The 14,725-nt window shown below is 41.7% G+C and overlaps 1 protein-coding gene across 12 annotated transcripts in view; it reads right to left on the bottom strand.

The window, feature by feature from the left end:
* The window catches only part of TENM2 (teneurin transmembrane protein 2), a 1,274,635-nt gene that overhangs the window by 269,932 nt on the left and 989,978 nt on the right, over positions 1 to 14,725 (bottom strand). The gene's annotated exons all lie outside the window — the stretch shown is intronic.

The following is a 14,725-nucleotide window of genomic DNA, read 5'->3' as shown; positions in this document are numbered from 1 at the left end:
CCTAGCATAATCCTAGTTAACTAACCGCACCCTGGAGTGGAAGAAAGGGTGAACATTACATTCGATGACGACATAAATGAATTCCATAAATGTGCATAATTTGCTCCTTTCACATATGCATCTAGTTGTTATCTTCCACAACAACCTGCAAAGCATTCAAAGCAAATATGGAAACTGAATGACTGTCACTTCCTCAGAGATGATAAGGTTGAGGATGCTAAGTGCTATCACATATTAGATACCTACTATTTAAAAAAAAAACTTTTATTTTTGGTTCATGGGTACATGTGCAGGTTTGTTATATAGGTAAACTTGTGCCACTAAGGTTTAATGTATAGATTATTTTGTCACCCAGGTAAAGAAAATGTGGTATATATACACCATGGAATATTACACAGCCATGAAAAAAATGAGATTGTATCCTTTGCAGGAGGAACATGGATAGAGTTAGACACTTACTATTGAAAGGCACTCGAAATGTATTGTCACAACTAATTACAAAATATTATAATATTTCCATTTTATTTTATTATTTTTAAAAATTTTTAATTTTTCTTTCTGTAATCCAGATATGTTCTTTTTAAAAGTTTCCATAGTTTTTGGGGTACAGGTGGTTTTCAGTTACATGGACAAGTTCTTTAGTGGTGATTTCTGAGATTTTGGTGCGCCTGTCATCAGAGCAGTGTGCACTGTTCCTAATATGTAGTCTTCTGTCCCTCACCCCCTCCACCTTCCCCGCAAGTCACCGCAATTTACTCTATTATTCTTATGCCTTTGCTTCCTCATAGCTTAGCTCCCACTTATAAGTGAGAACATACGATATTTGGTTTTCTGTTCCTGATTTACTTCACTTAGAATGATGGCCTCCAGCTCCATCCAAGTTGCTGCAAAAGCCATTATTTCATTCCATTTTTATGGCTATCTTCATTTTAGATAGGAGAAATTAGGCTTGGAGAAGCCAAGCAACTGTCTGAGGACTGAAACCCAGAGCTCTTTCGATAAAACCTGTGTGCTTACATGTTACCTTAAACTCTCTCTGACCCTTGTTGTCCTGTTTTCACCTCCCCTGCAGTCCTGCTTCCTGTTCTGAGACACCTTCTCCAGGTCATGTGATCATGATTATTTCTCTGGAATCACCATTGCCTATCAATTGAACAAGGTGCCCTTGGAAGTCAGAGCTGTGGTGTGACAACCACCCAGCAGAACCGTACAGCAGAGCAGGCAGTGCAGAAGAGGATATGGCTCCTTCCTCCTTAGGGTTGGGAGTCTATCACTCTGTGGGAACTTTAAGGACCATTGATTCTCCGACGATTCTCTCCTATACATGCCACTTATAAGACTTCAAATGTGACTTGCTAAACCTTGTTTAAAACGAGGACTTGTCTTCCAGGAAATATATAGTGGAATTTGAGGCAGGAGTCTGAGCAGCTGGAGGCCATGGACTATGTCTTATTTTGTACCTTGTTCATCCTGATGTTCCCAGAACCCACATCAACCCAACATGCAGAGGGGGATCTTAGTGAATGGATGAGTGAGTGAATGAATGAACAGAGTCCTCTCATTATTTTGCAATTTTACTCATCTGCAATTGTAAGGTTTTAAAATGTTACTGCAGTTATTTCCTTTCTCTTCACCTCTTCAGTAGATGCTACTTAATTTATTGACCACTAACAATGTGTCAGTTACAATGTTAAAGGTTTTACTTGTAACTAAATGTCACATTAACCCCAAGAGGTGGGTACTATTATTACCTCAATTTTATAGATGAGAAAACTGACTCTGGGAGTTGGCAAGCAGGGTCATTAGGGCTCAAGCTCCAGTCTGCCTGACTTAATTTTTATTTACATCCAGTTAGGCCCTTTGAAGCCCTAATCAGACCTACTATACCACACTGCCTTGCATCTGGGGGCTAGCAGGCTTTCCCAGTGGGATTCTAAGGCAGGATTGCTGTCATTACAAATATTTGTATCTTGGCTGCTTCCAGATAAAACCTTGAAAGTATTCTAATCCTTCACAGAGATCAAACAAACCCAATATGACTGACAATCATGTCAGAAAATGAGTATCTGATGAGTGAATTATTTAACACAGCTAACATTAAAATAAAGTCTAGAAGTTTGATTCCATAAATAAGGCTTTGGACTCCTTGTCCCACAGCTCTCTTTTAATGCACCAGTTTAAAATGGTGTTTTGGAAGAGGAGGCAGTAGGCACGGCGTTCACAACAGCATTGTGGCACAAGACAGACCCTGGTAGTCCTGGTAGTGCCATTTTTTGCAAGTACCTGACACTGCTTTTGAGAACCTCCATCTCCTCATTTGTAAGACAGAGGTAATAAGAGAACAGGTACTTCATAACTTCTTATTGTGAGGATTGCAACACTGTAGGAAAACCATCAATAATCCTACAATATCATGCAGGATTATGTAGGAAAAGCGCTTAACCAAGGTGTGTCTCATAACAAGTGTCAGCCCATGTGAGTAGCTTTTATTATTAATTCTTCAGAGCTACAGAAGGAGCCTGAAATACAAATTTTATTCTAAAGCTTGGCAAATGTCGAACAAACACCTGAAGAGTTCTCTAAGTTACTAAATAGTCTGCTGCCTTATAACAAGGCTTGAGCATATCCACAGAAGAAAGCCGCCCGGCTGACAGAGAAACCTTGGAATTTGATTTAGAACTCCTTCAAATTTATTTCTTAAACAGTTCTCCCAGAGTGAGCGTGAAAATAGGAAATCAAATGAAAACAACGGAACATAAAGGCATTGTAAGGAGTCACTAATGAGTAAAAACACATGAACTCCAGGTCTCGCTTCCTCAGGGATCTTGCCAATTTCTAGGGCTTCAGCCACCACTCATGCATCTGTAGTCTCCAGATCTCCATTTCTATCTAGCTCATGGCCTTTTAGCTCCTGACCCACATCCCGTTGTGCATTGGGTATCTTATTTCATGGCTATCTTCAGTAAGTCACAACGAAATTCAGACTATATTTATTTACACCCCCAAGTCCACCCCTCCCGGACTTCCTTTACTCCCAGTTACCCAAGAAACCTCCTCCTTTTCCCTTGTCTTTCCCCATCCAATAGCTTAATGAATCCCATCAATTTCATTTCTGAAAACCTCACCCACCAATCCCATCCTTTACCTTCCTGCCTTTTCCTTCCCAAGCCACAATACCATTGTGCTCTGGCTTACAAATCCGTGTTTATCCTTCCATGCCTGAAAGACGGGACCTAAGTTTCAACATGGAACCAGGCTCTCTACAACCACTATCCATTTCTTTCTTTTCTTTTCTTTTTCTTTTTCTTTTTTTGAGACAGAGTCTTGCCCTGCCACCCAGGCTGGAGTGCAGTGACACGATCTTGGCTCACTGCAACCTCTGCCTCCCGGGTTCAAGTGATTCTCCTGCCTCACCCTCTGGAGTAGCTGGCATTACAGGCGCGTGCCACCACGCCCAGCCAATTTTTTGTATTTTTAGTAGAGACAAGGTTTCACTATATTAGCCAGGATGGTCTCCATCTCCTGACCTCGTGATCCACCTGCCTCAGCCTCCCAAAGTGCTAGGATTATAGGCATGAACTACCAAGCCTGGCCACCACTACCCATTTTTTAACCCTCATTTCTAATCAGATCTCCCAGCTCCTGAGCACTCATGCTTCAGCCACGCAAAAAGATACACATTCTCTTAACAAGCCTGTTCAGTTGAATCGAATGGCTTTTTCTGCTCTGTCCCATCCAACCCATCCTAGCCAACTCCTACCCACCTTCCAACCACCTACCTGGGAAATCTATTCTAACATGGTCCCCCATCACTTTGTGCACTCACAAATCTATTCTCTCTCTCTCGATCTGATTTATAAACAGAATTCTATTTCTCCTATGATACAGTTATACCCTGGTGTTACTAATCTATCTGTATATAATTATTTTAAATGTGTCTCTCCCCAACCAGAATGTGAACTCCTGGACACTTGAACTGGTAGATATTACTTATTCCCGTTATATCCAGAGTCAAAACATTAGTGCCTGGACATCAGTCATATTTGTGGACAGAATAAATAACTTGAACATAGAAATGTTTTAGCAACATGAGAGCAACACGGTGAAGATTAAGAAGTTTCAATTGGCTTTCATATTATTTTTAATACACTCATTTATAACAAAAATAGAAGGATATGATTATTTCTTGCATATGGCATTGCTTTATGAAATCCTAAAAATGTTCCCTTGAAAATCCAGCCAATTTTCTACACTTTCCTCTACAAAGGAAGTCAGCTGAGGTCACATGTTATCAAACAAAGCCCCCTTTCTCCCCAATAAAGGCTTCTAATAACATTGAGAATAAAATCAGATGTCTTTATCATGGCCTCCAACTCTCTGCATAATCTGCCCTCTGGCTACCTCTCCCACTGAAGCTTCCACCACGATTGTCTTCCCTCACTCCACTCATCATATTGTCCTTTTGCTGTTGCCCATCATATCACATCTTTTTGCCTCAGGGTCTTTGCACTTACTGTTCCTTCTGCTTGGAAATATCTACACAACATCTTCCTTCAATCTCTGCTCTCATAGCACTTTCTCAGAGAGATCTTCTGACCAACCGGGCCCCTTCAATTTCTATTATTATCTATCCTGTCATAACTGCCTTATCTTTCTTCATTAAATACATGTGTATATTTGCATATTACTTATTATCTGTCCCCATCATTAGAACTGAATTTCTATGAAGGTTAAAATAATCATTTTGCTCATGCTGTACCCTAGCACCTAAAACAGAGCCTGGCTTACAGTGGGGGAACTCAACAAATCTCTGTTAAATAAATGGCTTACAACCTTTTCCAAGAACAAAATAATGAATGCTAAAAGAATAGTACTGTGAACATTTTTAATTTTAAAATAGGCTCCTCCTGCCATGTTGATGCCTGTTTGCCAACAGATTTACAAGTTTGCATATATACATGCAGGCAAGAGTCTATATTTACAAATGCAAGGCCAGATCCCTCCACAAAAAAAAAAAACAAAAAAACAAAACAAAACAAAAAAACCATGCATACTTTTCAGCACTGCATAAATGCTCACAGGATGTATCTCTCAGGTCGCTCATCGGCACTGTGGTGTCTGTGATGATCGCAGCTAAAAGAAACCCATTTAGTTATCACATCCCTTCTGTCTAGTCTCTGGGGCTTAAAATGATTAAACAAAAAACCAGTAATATGTAGAATCTTATTTCTCCCATGATACATTTACATCCTGGTGTCACTAAGGTTTAGCGGATTAAATTCAACAAACAAATAGAAAGATTCAATAGAAGTGATCTTCAGACTGTGTCCCATAAATACCTGGAATCTGTACTGTTTTTAACACAGCACTCAAGTGATCACCTGGGCCCAGGAATTTGTACTGCTTCTAACACAGCACTCAGTGTTAAAAATAGTACAAAATCCTGGGCCCTATCCAGGTTTGAAGGTAGAATCTGGGAGTGTAATGATTAAGAAGCTGCCCAGTGGCTGGGTGTGGCGGCTCACGCCTGTAATCCCAGCACTTTGGGAGGCTGAGGCAGGTGAATCATTTGAGATCAGGCATTTCAGATCAGCCTGGCCAACATGGTGAAACCCTGTCTCTACTAAAAATACAAAAAAGGTAGCTGGGTGTGGTGGTGGGCACTTGTAATCCCAGCTACTTGGGAGGCTGAGGCAGGAGAATCACTTGAACCTGAGGAGCGGAGGTTGTAGTGAGCTGAGACTGCACCATTGCACTCCAGCCTGGGCAACAAGAATGAAACTCCGCCTCAAAAAAAAAAAAAAAAAAAAAAGAAAGAAGCTCTTTAGGGGATTCTAATGTTCATTAACATTTAAGATATTCTACCTGAATCATTTTTATGCCCTTCCACATGCATCTTACTTGCAGAGGACACACCAGATTGTTAGTAGATATATATTTTTGAATGTAAGCGTTGAATGTGGGAGTCTTTAGGTGAAGTTTCATGAAGTCTGCTACTGCCTTTCGAAAGATTCAGCAAAAAGATCTCTATCTCTCAAGCTCTATAAAAATAGATAAGGCAAACGTGGCAAAATGATAGCACTTGCTGAAACCAGGTAGTTATTCTTACACGGTAGTATTCTTCCAACTTTTTTGTATGTTTGAAAATTTTCATAATAAAAAGTTGAAAAAAAACGCAAGCTTTGATTCACCCAAGGATTGCAGTCACATGCTGCTGGAAAATAAAATAAAATGAAGCAAGACCTACAAGGTAATGGTCTGGCCAGATGGTCAAAGGGAGGACCAAGAGGGCTTAGGGGATGTCTCCTGATTTTTCCCTGAACAGGCTATTAAGACAGCTTCTCCCCCTGAGGGGCCTGCTCAGTGTGTTCAGATGAATCATTTGTGATGCCCCAACTGAACTTCTTCCCAGCGGTCGGTCATGGAAGTAGCTCAGCTCAGGACTCCAGGCATCAGCAAAAATGTGTAGTTTCCAAATGCACTTGACATTTTTCAAGCACAACTCAATTGCTCTCAGAATTGGCCACTTGTGCCTCAGAAAGGAAAGGCAAATGAGGGGCCCCCAAAGTGCTGTCCTTGGAGTTTGCTAACACTCCAAGAGATAGAGAAAACCAGTCCTTGATGTCTTACAAAAAAATAAAAGGAGTCCACACACTTCTTTCCCTTCCCAGTCATGACATGTGGGGGATGGGGGCTTTGGTCACAGCACCCAGCATTCTACCAGGCACCGGTTAGGGGCTTGGGATGGAATAGTAAGGCGAAGGCTCTGCGCTCTCGGCTCTGTATCCTGCGTTCCTGTGACTTCTTAAGAATACAGGAATCATCACTTCACCCTAAACTATCAATCTTTTTGGTAAATGTCATCACTCTTCCTCATGTGAAAACAAAACCATTTAATAAAAACTGAGAAGCATACCTAAAAGCTGAACAGCCATTCTTCTACGTGCTTTACATGACAGCAAAGACGAGGATTTCAGGCAGAATCTTGGTGAACCAGGCTTCTGCTTCAAATTGGCTTAGAAAATTAAGGGCATGCATTGTCTCTGATTAAACAACTTTGAAAGATTTTAAAAAGAAACCTAACAAACAAAAAAAAGCCTCATGCATAACATGCATGCAACAAGGGCCCCCACCAATTCAAAAGGCTGTGAATTTTCATTTTATTCTTCTGATCCAGAAGGAGCTTGACTAGAGAGGTAGCTTTGAGAAGCGGAGGCTGACTGAACTCCTGAGGTTCCGACAAAAGACTTCTTTTCTTTTTCTTTCTTTCCTTTTTTCTCTGAGTCAATCACAAGTAAACTTAAGTCATTAACCTTAAATCACACCAAAAAAACAAACAAATACATACAATTCCTTAACACCAAGTACCATTTTGCAGCTTGCAACCAGGGGGATCCCCCTATTTTCTGTTGTTTTGGCTTTATTCCCAGGGGAAAATCCTAGCAGGCCTGTGAAACAGAAATGTACCACACAACTAATTCTGCTGCCTCAACTCCCAAGGTCAACGCTTTTTTTCCTGTTTCTCTCTTCCTCTCTCACTCACCCGCATCCCACGATCTCATCACAGTGCACCATTCAGCTAACCAGGACAACTAATGACTAACAGGGCAGACCAACGTGTTGTTCTTTGCTCACAAAGTCTGTGGCAGCAAATGTTTTTGAAACACAGCAAAGGTCTTAAATGGTCTCAACGTAGTGCTGTGTACAAAAAAGCAACTCTGGTTATCAGGGAAACCAGGTGTCGACTGTTGTTCTACCGAGAAAATTGACCTCCCCAGTAAATAAACTCACGGGTATTCAAACGAGCGGATGAAAACATTGATACACAGCCCATTAATCCCTAAAATATTCTGATGATCGTACATGCAGTGTCTGAAATTTGATAAAAAGCCAAGGAAAGGATAGAGGCACAAACATCCCGGGAACGGGGGCGTGGTGCTCAGTGAGGGAGATCGGGTGTGCACTAGAAAACTCCAGATTTCATTACATTTCACTGGTCCTGGACATGCCCTTTGAAGCATCAGGTTTATTGTCTCTAAAAGAGTAAGTTTAATAAAGAGGCAGCCCATAAAGGGTACTGTAGCATGTAAAGTTACTGTAATTAGGTTTTCAGGAGTTATAATAAAACATTTAGCTGGAGAGAGGTTAAATAACCACCACCCTTTCTGGCACCATGAATACACTCTCCAATATGAAAAGGAATGGTGGTGGTTGAGGGAAAATTCAAGGGGCAGGTTCTGGAGTCAGACAGAGACAGAGATAAGGAACGTGGAGAGAAAGAGAAAACGGAAGGAGAGAAGCATAGAGAATGTGGTGAAAAAAGAGATAATGAGAAAAATGATGGATACTGTGCTACTGAGCCCTACTTGAGAAGCAAAACTAGGTGATCGCTTAAGCGTTCTGTCTTTATTTTCTTGTTTGCAAATATAAAATGTACACATTACAAAAAATCAAGCATGTAAATACCCCCCCTCCTCAGACGAAATCTTGCTCTGTTGCCCAGGCTGGAGTGCAGTAACGTGATCTCTGTTCACTGCAACCTCCACCTCCTGGGTTCAAGCAATTCTTCTGCCTCAGCCTCCTGAGTAGCTGGGATTACAAGAATGCGCCACCACGCCCGGGTAATTTTTGTAATTTTTCGTAGAGATGGGGTTTTATCATGTTGGCCAGGCTAGTCTCAAACTCCTGACCTCATGATCCACCCGCCTCAGCCTCTCAAAGTGCTGGGATTACAGCCATGAGCCACTGCGCCTGGCCAAGTATATAAATTTTAAAAATAGAAAGTTAACATCTCCTGTACTTTAGAGATAGACTCATAAACATTTGATGTTTGTAGTCAAACTTCTTTTTCTACATAGAAACATTTCTTTACAGTCATCATCATGATGATTATTCATTTAATTATTTAGGAAACCCAACAGGATGGTACCAAGAAGGCAGTTTTAAGTCTGTAAATTCTAGACCAAGACAACCAGGGTTTGCATTCTGGCTCCTATATTTATCACTGTGTGATCTTGGGCAAGTTACTTAACCTTGCTAGGAGGCTGAGAATGAAAGTAGCTACTTCATGGGCTCGTTAGGGGGATTGGGTGAGTGTATTTGTGAAATGCTTAGCATTGAGATTGACATCCAGTGAATGGTCAATAAATGCAGATATTAATGGCTTGAGGGAAGGAGCCATGTATAGCATATTTTAGCTTTTACTAAATCTTCTTGACCTAGCATAGTGCCCAGCTGATTTAAAATACTTGTTGAATGAATGAGTTGTTCTAATTAGCTTGGTGATTGGAGAACTGCATACACCCCCACACACCGTCCCCAAAATAATGTTGTAAGTAAGAGAAGGGACTAGCATGTTTCTAGTGTGCTGCTTCTCTTCCGGTTCAGAATTTATGCTTAGGTTGAGAAGTAAATTGTTTCCTTTAAAAATAGAACTTAAAATGTTTTAAATTGTTACTTCTCAAGTTTGAAAACCAAGAAGCCAATAACCCAATTAGTGTAGTCAAAAGTCTATTTTATATCATAGCTGCCTAAGCTTCAACTCAAGCCAATTTAATTCAGGAAAAAAAAAACAGGCTTTCAAGGTTTCTCATTCCTGAACCTTTCGGCTCATAGGGGACTGCCACTACATTTGCATATGCCATGAACAACAGGAAAATCCTCTATTTTGCCCTCTTCAAAATTTGCAGCCGTACCAAAAATATTCACAGCTGGAATAATTAGCAACTCAATTTATTGCCTTCCGTTTTCTAAATAGAAGCTTCGACTCTTGATATTTAAATAGTGTCACACTGTGATATAACATAGCATTTTTCATGGTAAAACTTTTCTTTTTCCTCCATGAAATGATATACTGCTCAGTGTGACAGGCAAGATCTCTTGAGGTCACTCAAGAAACCTGGTGTTTTGTGAGCAAATCCATTTCAGAGTCTTTGGATGAGACGAAGAGTCTTTTTTTTTCCCCCTGGAGTTGTTAACTTGGTGACTTTTTTCAAGTTAATTGGTAAGAGTCTTGATATAGGAGAGGAAAATAAACCAAAGACGTCTGACTTTGACTTCAGATTTGACTTTGAATTCGCTATGCACTATCATATGGGAGTGTCCAGACAGCCATTTCAAATGGACTTACATTTGTGTTCACCGGCGGCTAGAGGTAGATGGAGAAAGAACGCACACCATCAGACACAGCCAAGGAGCAGAATGATTTCTACCATTGCGTTTATTGCCTGGACGATTCAGAGAGTCAGAGAATGTTCAAGCTGGAAGGACCCTCTGGGTATGTCCCTATATGATATTCTGCTTCATGTGATCACATTTGTTTTTGTCTTATTTCTTAAGTCAAATTACAAAGCCAGGCTCTCTCTCTTTTGCTTTCTGGTATCTTTCCCTGTTCATAGCAGGTGCTCAAAAAGTCTGCTGAAGGAATTCACTAATTATGATAGAGGGGGACAATGAACGGGCTTGGAGCCAGGCGCACCTGGACTCAAATCTCAACTTCACCAGGAGATGCATGATGTGGGGAAAGCTAGGTATTCTCCCTGGGCCTTGGATGCCTCTTTTAAAAAAATAGAGACAATATATTTACATCCCAGAACTGCTGGAAGGGCTGAGAGAGAACATCAATACAATCTGAGAGCACAGAAGCAGGCTCACAGGAAGTGTTTAAAACATGCATGTGCTGCATTGCCTCCACCGCGGCAATGAACACAATATCTCAAATATGAAATCACTGCCCAGCCAGTATTTATTGACCATGGAATATATATCACATGGTACTAGAAGCTTGGATGTACTGATGAATAAGTCCTTATCCTCATAGGAAATTTCCAGTCAGAGTGACAGAACAAATAAACAAAACTCACATCCAGGTAAACAATACATAAAATACTTTCAAAATGTCAGGAGTACCAAGGGATTGAGGAGAAGTCTGAGGATAAGAAGTAACTGACCATACAAAGAATAGTAAAAAGGAGCATCCCAGGCAGTAGGAGCAGCATGTGCAAAGGCCCTGGGGTAGGAAACATGGAATTTTTGAAGATATAAAAGAAGGGCAGTGTGATCTGGGCCAGTGGCAGGAAGAAAAGATAGCTAATATCCATAAGGTAGCTAATATCCATGGCTTGAAGGCATGGGATCTGTATTTTAGACCAGGTACAAAGGGTTCTAACTATGCCATCTCTTTGAGCTAATGAAGCACATTTAGGAGTATTCTATCTGAAAAACGACTAGGGTTGGAGATACTCATGGGGAATTCAGCACAGACCTTTGTGATGAAAAAGCTCAGCTGTCTTTGACCTCTGCCTTGAGGGTTTTGGTTTTTGTCCAGAATATTCTAGCCGGACCTGAATATTATACCCATTACCCTGTCTACATTTGGATATAGTCAGGCATCTCAAGGTTAGCATGAGCAAAACACAACTTTTGATTTTCACTCCAAATTTCTCTTCTTCTCCAAGCTTCACCCATATCAGTTACAGATGCCATCACTTCTCCAGTTGTGCAGGAGCCATCCCCAGGAATGGGAATATATTGCATGCAGGAAGCATTTTAGAAAGTGCTCTTGGGAAGACCATGTGTGAGGAAGTGAAGGAAGCGGACCGCCCTGGGTGGGTATGGCGGGGAGCTGAGTTGTGATGCTATTGGGAGGGGCTTAGGGTAATTTCATGGAAAGCTCTGGAGCTGGGATGGCTCTGCTGAGTTGTTCCAATTTGTGCAGAGGAGGCTGGCCCTTCATATTCCCACTCAGACCAGTCACTGGATGTGGGCTGTTCGCAGAGGAGGTCCTTGGAAGAGGTGGCTCTCCTCCGCTGAAGGCCAATCTCAGAGAAGGACTTGGCTGAGCTCTGTTGGCTGCCAACATTACCAGCAACTGGAAGGACACCTGCTCCAGTCCTGGAGGGTGACATCTGGGTGGCTGCCATGCCATCTACCTCACTAGGCTTCCCCACGGTTCCTGCCCTTCGCTCAAGCCCAATCCATCCTCAGTTGATTTCCCTTCTGTCTCCAACACATCCCCATCCTTTTCTCACCACTAACACCTTGTGCCTGGCCTGCTGCACACAGCAGTCTTTAAAGAGGCCTCCCTCTTTCCACTTTGCCCATTACGCCCCTTCTCCCCACAGGAGTCAGTCATTGCCTAGAAACATAAATCAAAACATATTTCAAACCTCCCCATTCTTTTACACTTAGAAGTTATCTGCATTGTGGCCTACAAGGCGTCTTGTGATGGTCGAGGTCATTTCTTCCTAACCTCTCCGTGCTCTGCTCCCAAGGCTCTTGCCATCCTTTTTGCTGTTCCTTAAAGAGGCCAAGCTCCTCCCCACGTACCAATGGTCACACTGTGTTTCCCTCTCTCCTCCTCTCCTTCTCTCTTCTTATTGCATGGTTCCTCTTTCTCGGGTCTTTCAAGTCTATCCTCAAAGCTCACCTTCTCAGAAAGGCTTCCTTGATCAACCTTTCCCATCCTAGCATCTCGCACCCTACCTTGTTCAAGGTTAAAGCTGGGAACAGTCTGCCTCCAGGGTTGGGGGTGGGGTACAAAGGCCCATTTACCCCACCCTGCATTGAGATATCTCATTTAACCCAGATCACCTTGGGCAGCTATCTCCTTCATTCCTTGTTTGTCACATGCCTTTCCCAATGGCATGCCCATTCCAGGAGGGTCAGGATTTCATCATCTTCCTCACCATTGTATCCCCAGCCCCCGGAAGAATGCCCAGCCCACATTTGGTGCTCCAACAATTTTTAGTTGATGAATAAAGGCATGAACCAACATAGATCTTGAAAAGATCTTGAAAGATCATCTCACACTGCCTGTAGGAGGTGATGAATGCAGAAAGTTTTCTCTCTGCTCTCAGATGCAACACTTGTATTTATTTTCCCTGTCGTGTCCTTGTCAAGGGATCCCGGTCACTGTGGTTTTCAAGATTTCAATAAACAACATCATGTTCTCATTATTCCTACACATGGTTATTTTAAATCCATTGTGCAGGTTTCATCTTTCTATTCAAAGGAGCACTTTGGTGTGTTTTGTAAGAACCTCTTCATTTTCTTGATCTTTTAGATTGGAATTCTCCTCAAGTTTTCTGTCATTCTTCACGGATATCAGCTATAATCATGATTACTTCCACTTTAGATACCCAATGATTTTGTAAAACACTGGGAAAATGCATTTTTGATTAATTTCTGAGTTGATGCAGGGATGCTGGTATTTTGCAGCCCTATCCCCTCCTTTCTTTCCACAGCAACCCAATGGCCATATATCTTCAGGCGTTACTTCACACGAATCACCTGGCCGGCTCCCAGTTTGTAACTGGGACCTCAGAGGTGATCTTCCTATAAGTCTGGAAGAATTATTGGTAAATGTACATGCTCCTTATCTGTCACTTCCCTGCCCACCAACAGAGCAGTTTATCTTCCTAGACTTGGTATCTCTGCAAACATGAAGATTTCATGGTGCATTTTTCTCTTCCAAATCACTTTTAATAGAATATGATAGAATGGTTTTCATCTTGGAAAAATCCTACGTTTACCCTCCTCCACCTAGAGAAGAATCCATTTAGCATTCCCTTTTTCCTCTACCTTTGTAACAAAGGAGTCCTGCCCAATGCACCTTTCTTTATTTCCTTATCTTTGGTGCTTCAAGACGTCTGTCTGAAGAGCTGCATTTACCATGATGTTGAATGGGGATCATGTTGACAGTCTTTCAGATGTCAACATATTACACACTCAGATCCATTTACCACTATTAATCAAATCACATGTACCGGTATTTTGTGTTGTGACTTTAAGGTTAATCCTTTCAAGCAATGTTTTGAGAGCAGACTTTTTTTCCCCTGGAACCTTTCTAGAAAAAGACTGGAGAAGAGACTGGTTCTCCAGCCTCACTTCCTTATCGTCTCTCCCTTGAGTAGACGTTTTATAGAGAGGGTGACACGCTGATCTTCCCACTATTTTCTCTAGTTAATTAATTATTTTTTAAAAGTTGAGGTGAAAGTCACATGTTACAAAATTAACCATTTTTAAGTGCACAATTCAGTGACATTTAGGGCATCCACAATGTTTAAATTCTGCCTCTAAGTTTCAAAGCATTTTCATTACCCCTCAAAAAAACTCAAATTCCCCCCAAAATCTATTAAACAGTAACTCGCCATTCCTTCACTCTCTCACTCCCAGCTCCTGGCAACCACTAATTTGGTTTCTGTCTCTATGGATTTGCCTATTCTGGATATTTCATATAAATGGTCTCATGCAATATGTGATCTTTTGTGTCTGACTTCTTTTTACTTAGCATAATGTTTTCAAGTTCATCCCCATTGTAGCATGTATCAGTTCTTCATTCCTTTTATAGCAGAATGCTATTTCCTTGTGTGTGTTTGTGTGTGTGTGTGTGTGTGTGTGTGTGTGTGTGTATGTACATTTTTTTTTTTTTGAGACAGAGTCTTGTTCTGTCGCCAGGCGCCAGGCTGGAGTGCAGTGGCTCGATCTCGGCTCACTGCAACCCCCGCCTCCAGGTTCAAGCAATTCTCCTGTCTCAGCCTCCCGGGTAGCTGGAACTACAGGCACATGCCACCATGCCCAGCTAATTTTTTTTGTATTTTTAGTAGAGACGGGGTTTCACCATGTTGGCCAGGATAGTCTTGATCTCTTTACCTTGTGATCTGCCCGCCTTGGCCTCCCAAAGTGCTGGGATTACAGGCGTGAGCCACCCCGCCTGGCCACATTT

The sequence above is a fragment of the Aotus nancymaae genome, unplaced genomic scaffold, assembly GCF_030222135.1.
Source record: "Aotus nancymaae isolate 86718 unplaced genomic scaffold, 86718_ANA_hifiasm-v0.15.2.pri h1tg000015l_0, whole genome shotgun sequence".
NCBI classification, from domain to species: domain Eukaryota; kingdom Metazoa; phylum Chordata; class Mammalia; order Primates; family Aotidae; genus Aotus; species Aotus nancymaae.
The sequence above is the reverse complement of the archived record's forward strand: the minus strand, read 5'-3'. Positions and strand labels throughout refer to the sequence as shown.